The 21,883-nt window shown below is 41.6% G+C and overlaps 2 long non-coding RNA genes across 2 annotated transcripts in view; one reads left to right on the top strand and one right to left on the bottom strand.

The window, feature by feature from the left end:
- LOC127340965 (uncharacterized) overlaps positions 1-15,199 on the bottom strand; it is an 89,593-nt gene extending 74,394 nt beyond the window's left edge. Inside the window, exon 1 of the long non-coding RNA XR_011754688.1 lies at positions 15,095-15,199. This is a non-coding gene — a long non-coding RNA (uncharacterized lncRNA). The remainder of the gene's footprint in view (positions 1-15,094) is intronic.
- Positions 6-1,172, top strand: LOC127340969 (uncharacterized). The gene is made up of 3 exons (XR_007875093.1): positions 6-252; positions 687-768; positions 849-1,172. It is a non-coding gene; the product is annotated as an uncharacterized lncRNA (long non-coding RNA).
- Positions 15,200-21,883: the final 6,684 nt, after the last annotated feature.

Here is a 21,883-nt window from a genome sequence, read left to right on the forward strand (position 1 = left end):
GGGTTCTATCTTTGTACTCTGTTTCTACATAGAATTCGCAGCACATCTTAAAAGAATAATATCACATTTTTTAGTTTAATCATATGTATGCTGCATGCTTTCAATTTATATAAATGTTCAGTATAGTGTTTTATAAACCCGTTTACCAATGCCGAAAATGGTGGAAGGGCGCCAAGGCGTGCCCCTAAATTTTTTGGTACCTGCTGTTGAAGGTGAACGTGTGCAAGTACAACGAATTCATTACTGCCGCAGGTATGCTCTCTTATGGATTAACCAATTCCGCTCCCTCAACCTCACACATATAACCCCAATATAAGGTTTAAATTTCCGCTCTGAGACATTTTGGTCGTCATACTTTGACCTTCCTCACCTTTCTAACGATGTAGTTCGTCCTAAGACAAACAACTCTCTTCATCTCATGTCCAGATGTGCTTGACAAGATTTCAGCAATCTCATGTGCTCCCTTTCTATGTCTATATGTTCATTCTATTTATAGTCTGGCTATTGCATTGACCGTAGTGGCCAGGTGCTAAATTTGATCTTTCGGGTGGTAGTGCTTTACTGGAAACACGTTGAGGTTTCTTGGGAAAATTGACCTGTTATTTTTGTTGGCACCACTGTCTGAGATTATTCCGGTATCAGCTCTTTATTTTGTTTCTTTCTTTCCTGTTAACATATATTTGCAGTGCAAATGGGTCTAGCCGTGAGGAAAGCGTGTAGATGGTACATCAACGCAGACATCCCTCAAATAATTGTCCTCCCTGCTAGGTACAACATTTTATCTTGACTTGTCTTTAATGAAATATTGAATGATACTGGCTGATCTTTTTTTAATCTTCTTTCTCTAGAGTCGACCATTGAACCCAACGCAGATTCTTCATTGGCTACCAATATCGCTCTGTGTCACCAAGTAGGCGACTATCTGAGGAAATCTCTTTCTGAATTGATCAACTTCAGTCTCTTCCATGTGATTGTTTGGAGAAAATGATGGGCTCCTATTCATGATCTTACAATTGTTATGCACTCATGTAGTGTAAGGTTGTTTATAACCTCTTTCAGTTTGTCCATTTTGTTGCTTTTGACTGGTATCACCATTATCTGCTAGGTTAATTAGATTGATATCTTTGAAATTTTGTATAGTTCCAGCAATTATGTTTATGATGTTCTCTTCATTTTATGAGCTTATTATATATGTTTCACAAAGCATTTCTTGCTTGCTTTTGTTGCTCACGAGCGAGCCAGTCTGTTCGTGATTTCGTGTGCTGCATCCTAATTTCATCCTATCAACTTTTATTTTATAAAACCTGAAAAGTATATTATCGTTTTCCATCTTATTTTTTGTCATTGTACAAAATCAAAAGAATAGCAAATTTCACGGGGTCGTGCGCCAAGGCGCACATCTAAATCTAGTGAAGTAGAATCTCGGGCCGCCATTGTGAGATCCGAACCTAGATAACTAATGTCACACCGTCTTGGACGCTCCACGCCTTACGCTCCTCTCGTCCACCACGGGGCCTACGGCGTCTGAAGCATGCATGGACCCAAGAGGGATTCGTCTTCGCAGGCATCGGCGACACCGTCGTCGTCACTTGAGTCCTCTACGCTGGAAGCTTCCCCATCGCCCCCAACGACGAGTGATGGGTCCTATCTAAGGATAGCCTGATTCGCTCCGTCATTTTTTAGATATGCGGCGTCCACATCTTCACCAGCAACAATGGCGGGAGATCTAGCCCGACGGAAACCACCATGGTGACATGACCCACATGGACCGCCTTCGGGCAGGACAAAGGAACTTTGTTATGAGTTTTACAGTTTAGATCTACTCAATACAATGCCCATCCAAAATTCCCCCGGGTCAGAGATAACGGTGGAAGACAACTGCATATCCGCCTTGGCTTTCCAACATTTGAGATACCGAGGAATCATCTCGCTGCAGACACCGGTTCTAGTTTAGGATCTGGCTCAACTGAGGCAGGACACGAACCTATTCTAGGGGCACTAGACCCACATTCAGGAGACTCAAATAGCCAACATGTTGACGAGAAGTAGTATCAAGCCGCCATGAGGGAGATTGAGGCTGAGATTGCTTTTGGAGCGTTCGCAAACCGGCTTGCCTCCCGCCATGCAGGCATTATGGCTAATGTGGAAAAAGGCGGAGGGCAAGAAAATCCCGAAAGAGGCCTAAACTATTTCTTCCTACTCAAACCGCGTTCATGCCAGGAAGATACATACTCGATGGAGTAGTCACCTTGCATGAAACGGCTCATGAGTTACATTATGTAAGAAGATGAATGGCGTTATCCTAAAAATCGACTTCGAAAAGGCCTATGATAAAGTGAAGTGGTCTTTCCTTCACCAGACTCTCAAGATGAAAGGTTTTTCTGATGAGTGGCGTCAGCTAAATTACAACTTTGTCTTCGGTGAAAGTGTTGCCATCAAAGTCAATGATGACGTTGGCAGATACTTTCAGACGAAAAAAGGATTAAGGCAAGACGATCCGTTATCACCTATGTTATTTAACATAGTTGCGAATAAGCTAGCTATTATTATTGAGCGTGCGAAGTCTGAAGGGCAAATTGAAGGAGTAGTGCCCCATCTAGTTGATGGCGGGCTTCTATCCTGCAATACGCCGATGATACGATTCTGTTTATGGAACATGACTTAGAGAAAACAAGAAACCTGAAGTTAATACTTTCATCATTCGAGCAACTATCTGGGTTGAAAATCAACTTCCATAAGAGTGAATTGTTCTGTTTTGGTGAAGCCCACGACGATGCCAACCTATATGCTGAGATGTTCGGCTGTGGGTTAGGGCAGTTTCCAATTAACTATTTGGGTATTCCGATTCACTTCCGGAGACTCACGTTAGCTGAATGGAAACATGTCGAGGAAAGAATTTGAAAGCGTCTTAGTAGCTTGATACGTCCAAAACGTATCTACTTTCCCGAACACTTTTGCTATTGTTTTGCCTCTAATTTGTGTATTTTGGGTGCAACTAACACGGACTAACGCTGTTTTCAGCAGAACTGTTCTGGTGTCTCGTTTTTGTGCAGAAATCCAACTTTCGGGAAAATCCTCGGAATTTATGCAGAAGGCCCTATTTTCCCAGAATACTGACGGAGCCAGAAGGTCAAGTAAGGTGGAGGCCCGAGGGCCCCACACCATAAGGCGGCGCGGCCTAGGGGGGGCCCGCGCGGCCCTATGGTGTGGCCCCTTCGGCTGGCCTCCGACGCCCTCCTTCGGACTATTTATCGGCCTCGACCTAAAAACGCACAGAGAGAAGTCGAAGTCGCCAGAAACCCTCCAGAACGCCGCCACATCGCGAAACTCCGTCACGGGAGCCAGAAGTCTCCGTTCTGGCACTCCGCCGGGACGGGGAATTGGAGGAGATCATCACCGCCATCACCGCCAACGCCTCTACATCAACCAGCCATGTTTCCCCCATCCATGTGTGAGTAAATCCCCCGCTGTAGGCCGAAGGCGATGGTAGGGATTGGATGAGATTGGTCATGTAATAGCATAAGATTGTTAGGGCATAGTGCCTAGTGTCCGTAATTGGTACTTTGATGATATTGTTGCAACTTGTTATGCTTAATGCTTGTCACTAGGGCCCGAGTGCCATGATCTCAGATCTGAACATGTTATTGTTTCATCAAGATATTCATTGTTTATGGTCTTACCTATAAGTTGTATACACATGTCGCTGTCCGGAACCAATGGCCCCGAAGTGACAAGAATTGGGACAACCGGAGGGGATGGTAGTGATGTGAGGATCACATGTGTTCACGGAGTGTTAATGCTTTGCTCCGGTACTCTATTAAAAGGAGTACCTTAATATCCAGTAGTTTCCCTTGAGGCCCGGCTGCCACCGGCTGGTAGGACAAAAGATGTTGTGCAAGTTTCTCATTGCGAGCATGTACGACTATATATGGAACACATGCCTATTGATTAATTAGTACTTGGACACCGTTTTATTATTATCTGCAAATGCCCTGCTATGATTGTTACATGAGTTTCTCTCATCCATGCAACGCCCGTTCATCCGTCCCCGTGCCTACAGTATTTTAATCCTGCTGTTTACTAAAATCACTCTTTGCTGTCTTTGTTACTCTGCTTTGTTATTTCACTACTGCTACTGCTATAAATCTGTTACTTATCGATAAACTCTTGCGAGCAAGTCTATTTCCAGGTGCAGCTGAATTGACAACTCATTGTTAAGGCTTCCAAGTGTTCTTTGTCTCCCCTTGTGTCGAATCAATAAATTGGGTTTTACTTCCCTCGAAGACTGTTGCGATCCCCTATACTTGTGGGTCATCAAGACTATTTTCTGGCGCCGTTGCCGGGGAGCATAGCTTTATTTGGAAGTTCACTTGGATTGATATTGTTCGCTGCAAATTCTCCATCATGGGTAAACCTCGCGATACTAAGGTCGCCATATTACCATCCACTACAAGAAAAGGTACAACTCTGAGTACCTCTGCTGCTCTTGATTCACCATCTGTGATTGATAAACTTGTTTCACCGCCACATGCTTCACATGCGGGTACTTCTGCTGAATCTGAAAACTCTCATAATATTGATAATATTTCTACTGTGCTTGATGATAGTGGTTCATTGGGATCCTTTCTAGATGCTACGATTGCTAGGTCTAGACAAATTGAAAATCTTTGAAACTCCTAATGCTACTACACTGTTAATTCACACGAACTTGATTATTCTAGTGCTGATCCTGATGAAGATTATGTGGAGCTTAATGATGATTTTATTGAAAAATGCAATGCTGCTACTGATGCAAGAAAAATTAAAAAGTTGCTTGCAGAACATGCTGTTAGATATAAACTGTCTCCTGATCCTAAGTTTGCCACATCTCCTATAAACATTAAGGATAAAGATTATGATTTTTCTCTTGATTTATCTCATATAGCTATTGTTGAGAAAACACCCTTTTGTGCTATTGAAAAAGAAAGTGTTGTTGAACACATGATTGAGCTATCTACTCTGAGTAGCTTGTTTTCTGATGATGTTAAGAAGCGTACTTACTTTGTTGCTAAAATCTTTCCATTCTCATTAAAGGATGACGCTAAAACTTGGTATAATAGTTTGCCACCTAATTCTATTAAAAGTCCAAAAGAATTGCTTGATGTTTTCTTCCGTAAATACTTTCCTGCTAGTGCTCAACATATTGCTTTGCAGAGAATCTATAATTTTGACCAGGGAGATGGAGAGAAATTGCCTGAGGCTTGGGCGAGATTTTGCTCTCTTATTAGAGCTCGGCCTGACCATGATTTGGAAAAGCATGATTTACTTGATATATTTTATAGTGGACTAACCATTGAGTCTAGGGCATACCTGGATAGTTGTGCTGGTTGTGTTTTCAGGAAAAGAACTTCAGACGACGCTGAAGAATTATTGGCTAAAATAGGCCGGAATCATGATGATTGGACTACGCCTGAACCAACTTCAACGCCAATATTGAAGAAGAGGGGTATGATTAAATTAAATGATGAAGATATGAGGGAAGCCAAGAAGTCTCTCAAGGAGAAAGGTATTAAATCTGAAGATGTGAAGAATCTTCCTCCCATAGAAGATATATGTGAGATAATTCCCCCCTTCATCCATGATTGAGGTAAACTCCCTTCAACGCTTTACTAGGGAAGATATTCCGTATTCGAAACCTCCTGCACAATGCTTAGATGAGTTTGATAATTATATTGTTAAGCAAGAAAATTTTAATATGAGAGTAGAGAATCATTTAATGGAAAATTCTTGAGCTATTAGTGAATTGCATGATATTGTAGAGAGAACCTCCAATAATGTTAAGATGCTTGTTAAACATTTTCATATGGTTCAAACTCAAATTGATCAACTCACTAAAGTGCAAAATGACTTGTTAGGAAATAATTCTAAAGAAAAACATGCTTATGAAGTAACAACTAGAGGCGGTGTTTCTACTCAGGATCCTTTATATCCTGAAGGGCATCCCAAAAGAATTGAACAAGATTCTCAACGCATTGAACCTAGTGCTCCTTCTAAGAAGAAAAAGAAGAAGAAACATAAAAATGTTGTAGAATCCTTTGAACCTGCGAATGATCCTAATAGTATTTCTATTTCTGATGCTGAAACTGAAAGTGGTAATGAACATGATAAAGATAATGATAAGAATGATACTCCTGATAAAGAAGAGGTTGAAGAAGAACCTGAAAAGCATGCTAAAAATAAAAAGTACACTAAAGAAGATTTTATTGCTGAGAAACATGGTAATGAAAGAGAACCTTGGGTGCAAAAGCAAATGCCCTTTCCTGCTAAGAAACTAAAATCAAAGGAAGAAGAACACTATAATAAATTTTGTGATTGGATGAAACCTTTATTCTTGCAAATCCCTTTGACTGATGCTATTAAATTGCCTCCTTATTCAAAGTATATGAAAGATATTGTTACTAACAAAAGGAAAATCCCCAATGAGGAAATTTCCACTATGCTTGCTAATTACTCTTTCAATGGCAAAGTGCCAAAGAAGTTGGGCGACCCAGGTATACCTACTATTCCTTGTTCTATTAAGAATAATTATGTTAAAACTGCTCTATGTGACTTGGGAGCCGGTGTTAGTGTTATGCCTTTTTCTCTTTATAAGAGACTTTAGTTAGATAAGTTGATACCTACTGATATATCTTTGCAAATGGCTGATAAATCTACTGCTATTCCTGTTGGTATATGTGAGGATGTTCCTGTTCAAGTTACTACTAACTGCTTGATATTAACTGATTTTGTTGTGTTGGAAATGCCTGAAGATGATAATATGTCTATTATTCTTGGGAGACCTTTTCTTAACACCGCAGGGGCTGTTATTGATTGCAATAAAGGAAAGGTTACCTTCAATGTTGATGATAAGGAGCATACCGTCTATTTCCCCAAGAAGATTGATAAAGTATGTGGAGTTAATACTATTTCTAATGTGAGAACTATCAAAGTTGGAACTATTGATTGTCCTATATATGAGCCTAAAGAAGAATATCAAACTCTCGTGATTGGATCCATATCAATACAATTCAAGGTAACATGATTGATTTGAGGTTTATTTCTTCTTATGCTATGTAAAATTTATTTGGTGGCAAGACTTGATCAACCTTGTTAACAAATACTTTTTATATGCATAGAGGAGGTAAACAACATCTCTTTCTTCCTCCACTTGCTCTAGTTGCTGTAGTACTTTTAATTTGCAAAGTTCCTTAGTTAATTGGAGATTTCAAAAAAATTTCCTGGCCAGTAATAATAAAATTAATACCCAGAAATGTGCATTTTTCAAAGTTTTCAAAAATTCACAAAAATTATACCGTTGGTCCTATTTTTCGACGAGGCACCTGGGAGCACCAGAGGATGACCTGTGGGGCACCCCAGGGTGCCACACCACAGGCCGGCGCGGCCAAGGAGGGGGGCGCGCCACCCTGTGGTGTGGGCCCCTCCTTGCCCCACTTTGCCATCTCTTTCTCCCAGAATCTTCTCTCCCGAAAAAACTCGCACCAGGTTCCTCTCACTCGCGTTTTTGCTCAAGAACTCCAGATTTCTCGATTTCTTTGCTCAGCCCAGATTTCTGTCTGAAATTTGGCACATTTGCTCTTCGGTATGTGACTCCTCCGATTATCCAAGTAGAATTTTGTTTGGTTGAGTATATCTTGAATATTTTGCTGCTGTAGGTAACATGTTTAGTGAGCTTGCATGCTTGTTCTAAGTGGTAGAAACTAGTTTTGATGCATGATTAGTACTCTAGCAAGTTCCTATAGTAGTTCCCCTTGATTATATGTCACCAAATCAAATTTTTATATTGTTTGTTGAAAATTTCAGAAAATGGAGTGGAATAGATATCAATTGAACCAACAAGAATTGGAGGTCCAACAAGTTATGAGAGTGAACCGTGAAGAGGGAGTATACCCCTCCTACTACCCATGCGCAGATTTCATGAGAAGCTCGGGAATATTTGAAGATGTTCAAAGTCTAATTTCTCGTGCAGGGCTGAGTAATTTTGTTGAGGGAGAGCCAAGACAATATGCAAAATTAACTATGTCTTTTGTGCAGGACTTTAAGTTCAATTGGTCGCGATCTAACCCCACGGTCCAGTATAAAATTTACAATAAAGCTGTCAACTTGCCATTCAGTGATTTTTGTGCAGCAATTAGAGTACCGCAATGGGGATCATGCGAGAAGATAAGGGGATCGCCGCAAGAACTCTTAAACCTCTTCAAGATGATTTGCTATGGAAGGAGTTTCTCAGAGGATAGTGGTAAAATCACTAGCATTCAGCTCCCGGCTATCCGCTACTTTGCCTATTTTATTACTAAATGCGTTCTTGCTAGAAAGATTGGCGGTAAACTATCTATCCCGGATTTAGCTTTTCTAGCTGCGGCACTGCAAGGTAGTAGGACTTATAATTTGGGGGCATTGATAGCTTATAGACTTGCTACTAACCGTGAGAAAGGTGGAATTTGTGGAGGTCTCATCGCCTCTCGTTTACTAGCTTTTCATAATGTAGAACATCATCATTTTGATATTCCATTCCCCATAGAAAAACTTGACATAGCCTCTATGATTAAACATGAATTTGTTTCTGATTCCTCCAACTTGGGTAACCTGTTTTACAAGATGACATTTTATAAGAAAGTCTAGAGAATAACTAAGAAAACTGAGAAACTAGTAAGATTGCCTGCGCCTGTTCTGTCTAACCTTGATTCCAGGGGAGATTGGTCGATCACAGAAGGTGCACTGGATGCACACATAGAGGGAGGAGGCCATCATGCAAGAGACGACTCGGAGGTCGAGGAGCACCTCGATTCATCATCCGATGCAGCAAGTTCCTCGCATCAACATGTTGGACATGTGGAGCCTCCACGCTTTTCTTCTGCACAGGAACTTTACTATGACTACGCCATGAATTATCCACCGGCGAGCAACAGCGATCCCCGTTGGGGTTGAACTCCACTTAGGCCAAAAGCCTAAGCTTGGGGGGAGGTATACCGGTATCACTCATTCTTTGCATATTATGGTTGCTGGATACTTGTACATACTTGTTTAGTCTCTTTGAGTGGTTTTCTAATGAGAGGGAGATGATATTTGGGGAAGTGCTGCCTGAAAACAGATTCTGGGCTGTTACTAGAAAAATTCGTGCGCACAGCCAGAACGTTATTTTGAGCTGCCAATTTTTGTGCAGGTTCCCCAGATTGTTATCTAACTTTCATTAGTTGAACACTTTTCGATCTGAGCAACGTAAGATTTTTGTAAGAATCGATTTCTGTACTGCTGTCAGGTTTTGGCAGATTTCTGCCATCTCGCTTTTCTGTGTTTCTGCTAGTTTTCATTTTCTTGTTTTTGCTTTGTTTCTTTCTTTAAACACAAAAAGACCAAAAATATTTCTGTTGTTTCTCTTCACCATTTGTTTGCTTTGGTTTCTTGCATTTGTTTCGCTTTATTTGCTATTGCTAGTTTGCTATAAGAAAACCCAAAAAGATTTTGCTTTGTTTGCTTGTTTCCTTTTGTTCTTATTTGCAATTTGAAAACACCAAAAATATTTGCTGTTCTTCTTTGGTTTGTAAAGTTCATCTTGAGTTCAATGGTCCTCGGTGTCTGGAGCGTGGTTTTCATTTCATATTATCCAAGCTATACAAGTGAAAAGGCAATAATGACGATCTACGACAATCTGATTATGGTGAGAGGCTGGTATGAACTCTATTTGTTTTCATTTTTGTACATATACTCATCCATGTGAGCATGCTTAGTTGGTTCATGTGAGGTATATGTTATTTGAGAAAGTCTAGTAGTTTATGATCTCTCATGTTTAGCTCCAATTTATTAATATGAGTAGCATGTCATGGATGTTTGTTGCATTGTTTTATTCATAAGTAGGTATGGCATTGTGGTATCCTCCTCTGAATAATTCATTTATATCGGCTTGGCACATGCTCACGCATGCATATGACTGAACCAAAGTCAATTAAGCCTCGATGATTTATATTGCTTCAGAGTTCTTGTATCACTTTTATGCCTCTGTTAATTTATTTTGCCGCAAGCATGATTATGACAGTTACTGCTCTCTTGATTTGTCGCTCCCTAGTCTACTGCTAGCCTTCACTTGTACTGAGCGGGAACGCTGCTCGTGCTTCCAAATACCTGAAAACCAAGTTGCTCCAAAGTGTCCACTATAAATACCTATGCATGGCATTTCAAACCATTCCAAGTAAATTCTCATGCGCTACCTTTAAAACCTTCAAAATGCTTCTCAATTTGTGTTTATGTTTCATATCTCATGAGGAAGTATGTGGTGTTTAGCTTTCAACCTTGTCATTTACTTTTGACGGACTCTCATATGGACTAGTGGCACATCCGCTTATCCAATAATTTTGCAAAAAGAGCTGGCAATGGGATTCCCAGTCCCAAATTAATTAACTTAAATAGACACTCCTCCATGGTTTGTGATTGATGGATGGCACCCGAAGGATTCGGTTAGCCATGGCTTGTGTAAGCAAAGGTTGGGGGGAGTGTCATCATCATAATAAAACTAAAAGAAAAAAGGCACTCCTTCATGGTATGAGATTGTTGGTAGGCACCCGAGGATTCGGTTAGCCATGGTTTGTGTAAAAAAGGTTGGAAGGAGTGCCACATAAATATGTAAATAATTCATGGGAGCCGCTCTTGGAAGTCCGGTTGGCGAGGTAGTTAGTATACCCATTACCATTCGTTGACAACAACAAACACCTCTCAAAATAATTTTACTCCTATCTTTATAAAAATGAAAAGCTCTAGCGCATGTTAATCCCTGCTTCCCTCTGCGAAGGGTCAATCTTTTACTTCTATGTTGTGTCTCCATTATTTCTTTGAGCACTATCTTGAGAGCACAACTGTCATTCTTAGTATAATATGCTTGTCTCAAAATATGATTGATTGTGGTATAACTTTGATGCTTTTATCTTTGACAATCACTACTTCTAGTCTTTCTATGAACTCCAGAGGTGCCCGGGCATTTATGTTTTGCCAATCAAATACAGGCAAGCGGGATATCACTTTATCATACTCTCTTATGAACATTGCAATCTTGCTTATATACATGATTCATGATGCTTATTATTAATTGTTGGTACCTCTCCATGATTGACATAGCTGTTAGATGATCTTATTTGCACGTATCTCATTATGAACTGCTTAAGTATCAGCCATAGCATGAGAATATATACATCATATGAGCAAATGTGTTCGTGAAAGTTCTTTTGTCGCTCAGTTGTTAACTGAATTGCTTGAGGACAAGCAATAAGCTAAGCTTGGGGGGAGTTGATACGTCCAAAATGTATCTACTTTCCCGAACACTTTTGCTATTGTTTTGCCTCTAATTTGTGTATTTTGGGTGCAACTAACACGGACTAACGCTGTTTTCAGCAGAACTGTTCTGGTGTCTCGTTTTTGTGCAGAAATCCAACTTTCGGGAAAATCCTCGGAATTTATGCAGAAGGCCCTATTTTCCCAGAATACTGACGGAGCCAGAAGGTCAAGTAAGGTGGAGGCCCGAGGGCCCCACACCACAAGGCGGCGCGGCCTAGGGGGGGCCCGCGCGGCCCTATGGTGTGGCCCCCTCGGCCGGCCTCCGACGCCCTCCTTCGGACTATTTATCGGCCTCGACCTAAAAACGCACAGAGAGAAGTCGAAGTCGCCAGAAACCCTCCAGAACGCCGCCACATCGCAAAACTCCGTCGCGGGAGCCAGAAGTCTCCGTTCTGGCACTCCGCCGGGACGGGGAATTGCAGGAGATCATCACCGCCATCACCGCCAACGCCTCTACATCAACCAGCCATGTTTCCCCCATCCATGTGTGAGTAATTCCCCCGCTGTAGGCCGAAGGGGATGGTAGGGATTGGATGAGATTGGTCATGTAATAGCATAAGATTGTTAGGGCATAGTGCCTAGTGTCCGTAATTGGTACTTTGATGATATTGTTGCAACTTGTTATGCTTAATGCTTGTCACTAGGGCCCGAGTGCCATGATCTCAGATCTGAACATGTTATTGTTTCATCAAGATATTCATTGTTTATGGTCTTACCTATAAGTTGTATACACATGTCGCTGTCCGGAACCAATGGCCCCGAAGTGACAAGAATTGGGACAACCGGAGGGGATGGTAGTGATGTGAGGATCACATGTGTTCACGGAGTGTTAATGCTTTGCTCCGGTACTCTATTAAAAGGAGTACCTTAATATCCAGTAGTTTCCCTTGAGGCCCGGCTGCCACCGGCTGGTAGGACAAAAGATGTTGTGCAAGTTTCTCATTGCGAGCACGTACGACTATATATGGAACACATGCCTATTGATTAATTAGTACTTGGACACCGTTTTATTATTATCTGCAAATGCCCTGCTATGATTGTTACATGAGTTTCTCTCATCCATGCAACGCCCGTTCATCCGTCCCCGTGCCTACAGTATTTTAATCCTGCTGTTTACTAAAATCACTACTGCTGTCTTTGTTACTCTGCTGCTGTTATTTCACTACTGCTACTGCTATAAAACTGTTACTACTGATAAACTCTTGCGAGCAAGTCTGTTTCCAGGTGCAGCTGAATTGACAACTCCGCTGTTAAGGCTTCCAAGTGTTCTTTGTCTCCCCTTGTGTCGAATCAATAAATTGGGTTTTACTTCCCTCGAAGACTGTTGCGATCCCCTATACTTGTGGGTCATCATAGCTGGAAAGGAAAATTACTATCACTGGGAGGAAGATTGGTTCTCATAAACTCAGTACTAACTAATATGGTACTGTATATGATTTCCTTCTTCCAGATTCCTAAAGGGGTCTTGCATCGATTAGACTATTTTCGATCAAGATTCTTTTGGCAAGGTGATAGTGAGAAAAAAAAAATACCAGCTTACAAAATGGAGTGTAGTATGTCGTTCGAAGGAACTAGGAGGGCTCGTGGTTCATGACCTTGAGGTCAAGAACAGAGCTCTGCTAGGAAAGTGGCTCTCGAAGCTGCTCACTGAGCATGGTGTCTGGCAAACAATCTTAAGGAGGAAGTATGTTGGTTCAAAAGCGATATCCCAAGTGTTTTGAAAACCTGGGGATTCTCACTTTTGGGTAGGCCCTTATGGTGACAAAGAAATACTTCTTCCCTCATGGTTGCTTCTCCATTAGGGTGGATCGGAGATACGTTTCTGGGAGAATAAGTGGTTGGGTAACACCACGCTCCGAGAACAATATCCGGCACTATATAACATTGTGCGTTATAAAGAGGATACCCTTGCAAAGATAATGGGTTCTAACCAACCTCAGGTGACTTTCAGACGAGACCTTATTGGGGCCCGACTTGTATCTTGGAATGCATTACTCCAGAGATTGGAGAATCTACACTTGACGCAAGGGTCAGATGAGTTTCGATGGAATCTTACTGAGAATCACAGATTCTCGGTTATCTCCATGTATAGTGCTTTGATCCAACCAATTGAGCCGATTGTCAATAATAAAATGATCTGGAAAATGAAGATACCACTAAAAACAAAGGTTTTCGCATGGTATCTTCGAAAAGGGGTCATTCTTACTAAAGACAACCTTGCTAGGGCGCAACTGGTAAGGAAATAAGAAATGTGTGTATTGTCATCACAATGAGACAATAAGTCATCTCTTCTTTCATTGTCAGTTTGCTAGATCTATATGGTCAATCATCGAAATAGGGTCTACCTTATACTCACCATGTAGTGTCGCCAACATTTTTGGCAATTGGCTTCTTGGGGTGGATCATAGGTTTAAAATACTCATTAGGGTGGCAGCGATTGCAGTTATTTGGTCGCTGTGACTATGTAGAAATAACAAGGTTTTAACAATGTAAATTTTTCTATTTTGCAGGTTATCTACCGGTGCACGGCTTTACTCCGTTTATGGTCGTGTCTTCAGCGTTTGGAGCATCTATTTACGGTGGTGTCTGTACGGTTGGAAACTACGGCGAACGATTATATTATCCAACATGGGTGGCAGCATAGTCTCCGGATTGGGTCATCTTAATCTTAGGATTTGTTGCTGCGCTTTGCATCGTGCTTTGCTTTAATTATGACTTTATGGCTGTGTGCATCTTGGTTATGCAAAGGCCGAGTGTAATACTTAAACGTTTAAGTAATAAAATGCCCTTTATCAAAAAAAAAATGTTACTGGTTCAAAGGCAAGTATGTAGGACAGAAGAGTACTAAATTTTTACATACTAGTAATTACTTAGAATCGCATTGTACAAGTACATGTTGGAATTGAGAATCAACATGTGGTTGGATGCTAAGTTCAAATCTCAGATTTAACATTTTGGTATCTTATAAAAGCGAAATAATTTTTAAAGGGTGGTGACGTTCTCATGGATACAGACGTCTGTAATAAGTTTATCATACTCAAAACCCGTTAAATCAGTTTCTTGGACTCAACCTCTTGGGGGTGCTTATAAGGATAGTGTGTGTGTGTGTGTTTATAAGAATGAGTGTATGCATGTGAGTCCTACGTTTGTAGGTTGTTTCGCAGAAGAAAAGTACTTGCTGGAAAAGAAAGTAATGCACGTGAATTTAAATCATCTTTATTCATAGTGATGATTTATGAATTTAAATCATCTTTATTCATAGTTGGCTTTTGAGCCGTTGGGGTAAGCTTGGGTGGCTACCTGCTGCTGATGAGGACCTGGTCTCCTGGTGGACTACTAGACCAGGACTAGGGGCCTCGCAGCGAGACTTATGGACTTCGTTGATCCTGGTTTTCTGGTCCATCTGGACGCACAGGAACGATGTCGTCTTCAATTCGGCGAGGCCAGCGGTCCTGGCGATCAAGACTAAGATCAGGGAAGAGTATGGGAGGTGGCGTCTAGCTGGGCTCTTTCGTAGTGATAGCTTTGGCTTCCCGGAGCCGGTGGAGTTGTGGTGGCAATTAGGAGAGTAGGCTTTGGGTCGGGGAGCTGCCACCCCATGTGTGCAGCATGAACTTGCCGCTTGCGGCGTCGCCGGGCTTCTTGCCCCTTCTTCTATATATTAATACACCTTCCAGGGTGTATTCTCGAAAAATTCATAGTTGGCTGACACACCATAGATATTACAAGAGGCGACCTTTATTTTATTCTTTCACGCATCCGTGAAGATAGACTAGCAACACGCACCACTGTCGGCGGTGATCGGGCGATGAACGCGCGCCGGCGAGGGCGTGAGCACTAGCTACCGACGTTGTTAGCCTCGACGGTGCACATGGGCCCGGGGAACCCGATGAACATGTCTTGGCAGATGTGGCGGGAAGGGTCCGACGTGGAGGCTGCGCAGTCCTTGCAGGTGGCGGCGCAATGGTCCACCTCGTCCATGCAACGGCACCACGGCGGGATAGATCTGGTGCACAGTGCGAAGTTGCAGCAGTCCCACGGCCTCGTCGACCCCGCTGCTGCAAGACCACAAGGAGCAGACAGACAGCTGTGATGTTCACGCGCGCACTATAGCTAGCAAACGGGGCAAGGATGAAACGAAGATTGACGGCATGCTGCAGATGCATCACGTACGTACCTTGGGTGTCGCTGGGGAGGCGAATGGTGGTGGCGGCGGCGGAGGCGGCGGAGGGGCGGCCGGCGACGAGCAATGCTCCCTCGAGTGAGAGCATCAGCAGAATGCAAGCGCTGAGGCACCTCTTCATGTTCATGCACTAGTAGAAAAATGGGCATCCGTTTTAGCCTTTAATACCGGTTCACTTACGAACCGTGATAAAGGGGCATTAGCACCGGTTCTTCTGCCCAGGCGGGCGAGAAACATCTATACCTGTTTGTTGCTGTGAATCTGAAGCTGGATAGGTAGCACACGTATAAATAGCCGGCCGGGCCTTGAGACCGGTTGATACCGAACACGTCACCATCCATTGCTAGGTGTATATATATACATCGAGCTTGCTAGATCGAGTGTAGCCATGCATGCACCTTCGCAATGAATCCTGCATTATCTGAGGCCTATCCGATCCACCCAACTGGTACTGTTAGGGAAGTAAATGCAAATCAAGTCTTTCTGGACCGTTCAAAGATTGTATGGGGACATAATATGGATGTGTATTGTTGGCACATGGGTGCTATATGCGCCCCATAAAATCCAAAATTCGTAAAAAAATTAAAAATGGAAAGAAATCTAAATCTTCCTGGAAACAAAGAAGATTACATATTGTACTCGTGTAGAAATATTTGGGCTCAAATAATTCCCATGCTATCATGAGCAGAAACGAAAATTTATGACTAATATAGCGTGAATAGTACATAGACATGAAAATTTTCGATTTTATCTTTTTACCCAGGATATAATGATACTTAATCATCTTCGGTTTCCAAAAGAATTCAGATTTTTTTAATCTTCTTTTGAATTACTGCCAAGAAAATGAATATGGACTGCTTGGCACCCATTAGAATGGATGTATTTTCCGGCAAAATATGTCCTACTTCAGCAAATCTTTTAAAGTTGGGGCCAACAAATATGCCCTATCCGATCCACCTAGATAGAAACGACTAGACTGGACCTGATTTTTTGACTCCTAGGTACGCACATCCAATTTAGAAAATACATCACAAAATACTAAAAAATATGCTGTAAATTATATAGGTAGGAAATGTACGGATGTATGTGTATGTCAAATTTGAATCTGAAATATCGAATTATGTAACCTACATAAAAACGACAAATTATACTGTTCGCAACATAGTAGGAGACATGTACCATTCACAATATAGCAAAGTTACTCTTATCATTTTTTGTGTAGGATACACATAGTCAATTTTTTTCTTGAAAAGTTGCACAAGTAAACATCATGATTACTCCCTCCGTCCTCAAATAGGTGAACATCTAGCTCTAAATTTTGTCCACAAAAGAGTGTACTCCTAGCTTCGCAATGCAATCAAATCCAATAATATTAAGCATATATTCTACTTGTTTTCTACGTGCACTTAGCTTATTGAAGGTGAAAGAATTAAACAGGGAAGATGCATGTTTCCAATGTATTTTTCACTCCACTTCATAATTTATATTGAAAAAACGGCATGTACACTTATTTGTGGACGGAGGGAGTACATATGGGTGCGTGAATTATGTCAATTATTTTCTTACACCTTTAAAAAGAGTTATTTGATATTTTATGTATAAGGTACACATGCACCTACACTAGTAGAAAAAGGGCTTCCGTCCAGGCCTTACGAACCGGTACTAAAGGGTGCATCAGCCGGAAAACCTTTTTTTGCTTTGTAAAATACAAATGAAAATGGTAGAAAATTTAAAAAATAAAATGTTTTCAGATTCTTGTATGTTATGCAACCTACTATTCAGTGAAATTAAGAAATTCAAATTTTGACTTTTTTTGCAAAAAAAAGTTTGAAAAATGGTAAAACCGCATTAATTTTTGCATACGACGTCGGAAATTTTTTATACAGAAATTTAGAAATTTATATATTTTAATTTTTTTAATTAAAATTAGTAATTATAAGATTTTTTGAGTCCTAAAATATTACTATTACTTTTAGCAAATTTTCAGGTTTTAGGTTTGGCACAAAAATATTTAAAAATAATTAAAAATAATTCAAATTAAAAAAGTTAATTTTATTTATTTATTCAACATTATTATTATATCATTACTTTTGTTTATTAAAAGAATATTTTGGAATTTAAACAATAAAGAAGCGTGACATCGACCAACATGTTAATAGAATTGATATGATATAACTATCAACAACATGCGCGCGAAACACTTGGAAGTGGAACGTGATGAAACTCCGAAGTTAAACGTGCTAGCGCGGGAGTAGTGTGAGAATGGATGACCGATCGGGAAGTTTAACCACGGGTAAATAATTTGACTAGAGAAAAAGTGTAGTTAGAGATTAACGAAAATACTAGAAATTCTGAAGAAAAAAAAAGAGGGAGTGAAAAATAATTTAAAAAATGGATTTTTTTTTTTAACGAAATAGCCTTTAGCACGAACCGGTACCAAAAGTCTCCAGCCCCGCGGGATCCTCCGTGCCCACGTGGAGGCACGTTTAGTACCGGTTCGTAAGGAACCGGTACCAAAGGAGGGACTAAAGGCCCTTTGTAACCGGTAATAAAGGGAGGTTTCTCTACTAGTGCTTGGTGCTACAACGTAAAAAATCGACTAAACTACCCTATAATCCACTGCTCTAAAATCTCATCGTAAAAATTGTTAAACATGTGTCACATGACACACAAGAAGAAGAAAAACAAAACTAAATTTTATGAAGATTAACCTTTTGTAGCGATTACCATTTCTTTGATAATGAACTGATTACCTCAGCTCTCACATAAAACTCCAAAGGTATCCTCTTGAAACAATTGTCCGGGGAATAGAAATGGACCGAGCTTTAGGGAACCTTTCTAATATATGTTATGGGCGTTAAAGCTACCACCAGGCGGACATGAGTATCAGAAGCACACCCTTAACGTACCAATCTGTGTTCTCTTTTTTGAGAGCACGCGCAAAGCGTGCCTTATCTTTATAGAAGAGAGCAACAACATTTACAAGACTCGATGACCAGATGTGAACAGCATGCCCGAGAACCCACACACGCCCTAACTCCGCCTAAACCTACTATCTCGCGACATATAAACTCCTACCTCCCTTTGCTCTCTCCCAAAGCTGGAACTCGTCTCTGATCTCCTGCAGCATTTGCTCAACATTCTTTTGCCTCCTTGTGTCTCTGAAAGCCCTCGCGTTGCGTTGCTTCCAGAGTGTCCATATTGTGCAGATCACCATGGAGTCGAAGCGTTTCCTGTCGATCCTCCTCACACGCTTGCGGGCCTCCGTCCACCATCTCTACAGGTTGCCAGTGTTACCTGGGTCCGCCATCTGAAGGCTCGCACTGTGAAGTACCATGCACCACACCTGTCTCGCATAGGGACAAAGGGTTAGAATATGATCCACATTATCCTCCTCCTGTAGGCAAGTGTAGCAAACGTTCGGATGCTCCTGGAGCCCATGTCTCGCCCTTCTGTCTGAGGTCCACAGCCGATATCTCAGGGCCAGCCATGCAAACATCTTGCATTTCATGGGAGAGAAGGAACCCCACAATGCCCACACATGCTCCATCTCATGCTCCCCTGGCAAAGCATGCCGTAGGTATGTTTCGCCGTATACCTTCCGGATTCCACCCCTTTCTAGGAGATGTGGTCCGGACTTCCAGCCTCCCTCTGTACCGACTCAACTGCCTCCCAAAGAGTCAGACATTCCCTCCAGAGCTCCTCCGTCATCTCTCCCGTCATGTCGTCTATCCATCCATCCTCCGGCAAAGCCTCCCCTACAAGCCTATCATTTTTCCTCCTCGTTGGGACCCTCACCACCACTTCCGGTGCCAAATCCACCACGGTAAATCCGCCGATTCATCTATCCTTCCAGAAGTATGTTGATAGCCCATCCCCCACTTGGAAGTGTGTGAGGCTCTGGAACACCTCCTCGGCCTCTGGGTCCTTCAGCCCTGGCAAGCCCTGCCAAGGCCTAGTCCTGCCTGTACGTCGTAGCTAGAACCATCTCACTCGAAGCGTCAAGCCTTGCAGCCTTAGGTCCTTAACTCCAAGGCCGCCAAACTTCTTTGGCTTGCATATGGCTTTCCACGCCACAAGGCATTGGCCCCCTTGGACCTCCTCCTTGCCAGCCCAAAAGAACGCTCTCATCCATTTGTTAATCTCCTCCAGCAGCCATATAGGGGCCTATGCAACTACCATTTGGTGCACCGCTCTGGCCGCCACCATTGAATTTACCAGCACAAGCCTCCCCTCTCTCCGGATGAGCCCTCTCTGCCACGATGGCACGCATTTGATCACTTGGTCCAGCATTGGTTGCCACTCCGCTTTCGTCAGCGGTCTGAGCGCTAACTGAAGCCCCAAATATCGGATTGGGAACCGCGCCAACTCACAACCAAGAATTTTGGTCGTCCTCTCCTCATCCTCCTGCGTACCACGAATCAGGGTGGCCGACGTCTTCCTATAGTTGACTTTTAAACCCGAGGCCTCGCCAAAAAGGCCTAGGATCTGTCTCACGCCCATAACTCCGAGTGCTCCGGCTTCAGGAAAATCACCACTGTCATCCGCATAAATCGATATCCTCTGTAAGGGCGAAATCGCCGCCAGGTTCCCAAAGAGTCCGCTCTTAGTCGCCTTAGTAATCATGGCAGACAAGGACTCCATAGCCGCCACAAACAGCATGGCTGACGTTGGGTCACCCTGCCTCAAGCCTCGTCCATGGTAGACCCGCTCTCAGTCGCCTTACCAATCCGTGTTCTCAAGTACACACCATGCGGCATCATGTTTTCAAGTACATAAAATATTTATGCATGTCAAGCGGAGAATATTTTTTGAATCTTTAAACATTTTCTTGAATCCGTGAACATTTTTCGAACATATTAACTATTTTTATGAACTTCCATCAAGATTTTTGCCTGCTAGGCATTTTTTTAGACTTGTGAATGCTTTTGAACTGGCGAACATTTTATTAACTCTCGTGAATATATTTGAAACCATCGTCATTTTTTGTATCTGTCAAGTCAATTTATTAACAAACCGAAATACATTTATTGAACCCAGTAAGCCATCCATGCAACTTGGTAATGAATCCTGCATTATTTGAGGCCTATCCGATCCACCGAACTTGTACTGTTAGGATAGAAGTAAATGCAATCAAGTCTTTCTGGATCGTCTAAATATTGTCTGGGGTTCCCTAAAAAAAAGATTGTCCGGGGTAAAATATACCCTAGTTCAGTAAAATATGAACATGGTATTTTTGCATCCAAGAATATATGCTCCTGGTTTTGAAAATGAATTTTGAAGAATCATTAAATTTTAAACAAAATTGACAAAAAATGTCTCGCATACATGTTCATGTTCTGTGTGTTCACAAAATTGTTTCACGCAAAACCGATATTTTGTGTAAAAAAGATAAAATTTGGAGCTAAAGATAAGCTCTCAACAAGACATTTCTTTGTATTTTTGCATAGGACACAAAAATTGCCAGTTTTCCTGAAACGTGGTATGCACACATAAAATGTCTACATATACCGCAATTTTTTTGTTCAAATTTATTTTATATTTTAAATGTTTTTCTGGTGATAGGAGCATATGCATGTGTCGTAAATTATGGAGGGATTTCATGTAGGTTGCGTATGTCAAATCTGAATCTAAAATATTGAATTATATAGCCTACATAAAAAAGACAAATTGCATTGTTCACAATATATGAATAGATATGTACTATTCACAATATTTGAAAATAGTTATTCGATTTTTTAAATTATCAGGTGCATGGGCACCTAGGTACTCCATGTACTCCGACTAAACCACCTTACAATCCATTGCTTGAAAATCGCATCGAATTCTTGTTAAATATGTCAGATGCCACATAAGAAGAAAGAAAAAAGACAAAATTTGATGAAGAATAACCTTTTGTGGCGATTTCATTTTTTTGACAATGAAGTGATTATCTCAGCTCGCACATAAAACTCCGAAGTTATCCTCCTAAAACTCTATATTGCCCGTGGAATAGAAATGGACTGAGCTTTAGCGAACATTTCTAGTATCTTTGGTGCGCGTAAAAGGCATCTCCGCGATGTAAATAGTTATGTCGCGTCTGAATCGGTCTCTGATGATAAGAGGATCGATCCGTTTAAATTTTGAGAGGGGATGCGTTTGTGCGAATAGCGTACATGCCGCATGAGTGTTGTCCCATAGGCCCCTAGGACCCGTATTGAAGTGGCACATTTACTAGATACTACTTATTAGGTTGAGATAAATGGTTTATAAAAAGGAACACATCTAATTAAACCAAAATTAAAATACAACCTCTACTATTGGTCGGCCTACGTCTACTCCACGCTGTAGCTGAGGTCGGTG

The sequence above is a fragment of the Lolium perenne genome, chromosome 3 (genome assembly GCF_019359855.2).
Source record: "Lolium perenne isolate Kyuss_39 chromosome 3, Kyuss_2.0, whole genome shotgun sequence".
In the NCBI taxonomy this organism is placed as follows: Eukaryota; Viridiplantae; Streptophyta; class Magnoliopsida; order Poales; family Poaceae; genus Lolium; species Lolium perenne.